Source organism: Berghia stephanieae, chromosome 7 (assembly GCF_034508935.2).
Source record: "Berghia stephanieae isolate SIO BIC M18660-M18661 chromosome 7, UCSD_Bste_1.3, whole genome shotgun sequence".
Classification (NCBI taxonomy): Eukaryota; Metazoa; Mollusca; class Gastropoda; order Nudibranchia; family Aeolidiidae; genus Berghia; species Berghia stephanieae.
In genome coordinates this window covers 49,139,197-49,141,696 of record NC_088366.1, presented here as the reverse complement: position 1 = coordinate 49,141,696, position 2,500 = coordinate 49,139,197, and the positions used below count along the sequence as shown (strand labels likewise).

Genomic DNA, 2,500 nt, shown 5'->3' with positions numbered 1-2,500 from the left:
TTATTATTATTATTATTATTATTATTACTATTATTATTATTACTATTATTACTATTATTATTATTATCATTATTATTATTATTATTATCATTATTATTATTATTATTATTATTATTATTATTATTATTATTATTATTATTATTATTATTTTAAAATGTGTTATTTCAGAAAACGGCAAGCAGCAGCAGTAGGAGTAATAACTAGCCAACATTATTACTTAACACCCTATCGCAATATTTGACACGAACCATATCAAAATAACATGTAATAGTGCATGACCAGGTCAATTTCTCGCATATTTCACGACTTGGTCATTGAAAGGCAGGTTTGGAGGGCAGAAAGAAACCAGATGTAAAAACAGGAATGAAACTACATGCTTTATGAGAGGATTAGCTAGTGGTAGGAGTGGTGGTGGTGGTGGTTGGCTGTGGCGGCATTTTGTGGTGGTGGCTGTGGTGGTGGTGGTGGCGAGGACGGCGATGTGTGTGTGTGTGTGTGTGCTCTTGTAAAGGCGTCAAAATGAGGACATCCATAGGTTACACAAGCCACACAATGAGGACATTTTCAAATAGAGGTCCAACATTTTGGACCTCATTTTTTAAAGACCTCTATGGTCTATGTAATGTCTAGAATGAGGACCTGAAGTGGAAATAAAACGAAGACCTCATTTTGTCCACTTCATTGGTAACGTGTGTATAGCCCATTATACACATATTTGGATCTTATTTTCACACACAACCCACGGGCTCATGAGCAAGTCATTCTCGTGTCATCTTTTGAAATGCTTTATTTGATTGGCTGATTTCAGCCAATCAAATAAGAGTTTAGGTAGTAATAGCAGTTCCGATTGTTCTAGTTTCGATTTCCTGGAAAAAGTTTGCGAGGGTCTAAAATCAACATGTCTACTACTACTAAACGTTTGACTTTCAAGAACTTTTTTTTCGCATTTGCAGCAATTAAATGAAAGGTAAGATATTAAATTATAGTATTTTGTTTTTATTACTTAGTAGTCACACTAATTATTCTTCATAACTTTCTTTCAGACTTTCATGTAAACACAGTTTCGACTTCGACAAAGTTGTGGCTGTGCCTTGTACTTGTGCTCTTTTTTGACTATTGAAGAAAAATACCAACCGTGTCATTAGTTTTTCTTTCGGATTAAATATTCTATGGCAATATATCCTTATTGTGTCAGCATCTATTGTAAAATTTGAAACAAATGTGTAGTTGTAAGAATATAAGTCAATGTTTAGATCTGGTCATGACGCGCTTACTTCGATCTACATTGTTGTGTCTCGGGTGGGGGTTATAACAGGCTGGAAACTAAGTTGGCAGTGAACACTGAAACAGTTCCAATTGATATATAATTAAATAATGCATTGATAGAAATTTTCCCTGTGTGCTCGCTTTCTTGTATCAAGTCATGTAAAAAAAAACCCAACTTGATGTCTTATTAATATAAATAAGTTAAGTAAGAACACCACTTGACCATAACGTTCTCCATCACTATCACTAACCTTTTCTCTGTCACCATACCTACAGTCACTGAACTCACACTCTGATCATGACCATCATCACCATTGTCAACAAAAATGCTTTAACTTTTACCTTTAATATTATCATTGTTGCTGTTATCGTCACTTACTTTTAATGAGTCTTTGCTCATCTCGTCTTATCATTTGTAATGGTAGACCTAATCACTGGGTTTTGATATTTCATACACAGAAAATCACAAAGAGACAACAAAGTATCAGAATCTCCGAAAGAGGATGAAGATAATGAAGTAAACAGGAAACACGACATCTTAAAACCAGAAGCAGAACTTGACCCGAGTGACCCTGATTCTATCAGAAATCCTTTCACTGATAGTTCCTCTAGTGAATGGTATGTTTTAAAAGTAAAATAATTGGGTTTGCTAACCTCATTATTTCTTGAAAATTAATTATCTACTCTCCTGGAATGATTCAACATTTTTTAATTACTAAGAGAAATCACGTTGACTATAATATTGATATTGATAATAATTTTGATGGTTAGTGGTCAGACTAATGACCATGAGCAATATGTGATTTTCCGTCTGGTCGGTGTGACCTTTTGAGACACTTAACATTTATTACGACATTCATCACAGATGTGAATATGGTGAGAGTATACACTACCATGAATATTGTGTAAGTTTCCAGGAAGCTGTTAGAATAAATTATATGTTCTGTGGTACCTGTTCCTTCTTTTTTCTTCTTTTTTTATGTAGCAATTTATTTTTATTTTATTTTAAATATTTTATTTGTTCAATTGTTCTGTAAAGGAACAAATACAGATTATTATTATTATATATATATATATATGAAACCATTTTCTTCCAGGGAGCTCAATTCCACCGATGAAGAAGACATTAAACTTTCAGACGAAAAGATATCAAATAAAAGTTCAAGGTAGGCAAATGGGGATTTGAAATTCTTAGTCCAGTGTTAATCATATTGCTAAGTAAATAAAAATTAAA

At 32.8% G+C, this 2,500-nt stretch overlaps 1 protein-coding gene and 1 long non-coding RNA gene across 6 annotated transcripts in view; one reads left to right on the top strand and one right to left on the bottom strand.

Annotated features, from left to right (window-relative positions):
• LOC144977420 (uncharacterized) overlaps positions 1-2,500 on the bottom strand; it is a 241,665-nt gene that overhangs the window by 126,687 nt on the left and 112,478 nt on the right. The gene's annotated exons all lie outside the window — the stretch shown is intronic.
• Positions 1,547-2,500, top strand: part of LOC144976250 (uncharacterized) — a 1,612-nt gene continuing 658 nt past the window's right edge. Inside the window, exons 1-2 of the long non-coding RNA XR_013646077.1 lie at positions 1,547-1,884; positions 2,364-2,432. This is a non-coding gene — a long non-coding RNA (uncharacterized LOC144976250). The remainder of the gene's footprint in view (positions 1,885-2,363; positions 2,433-2,500) is intronic.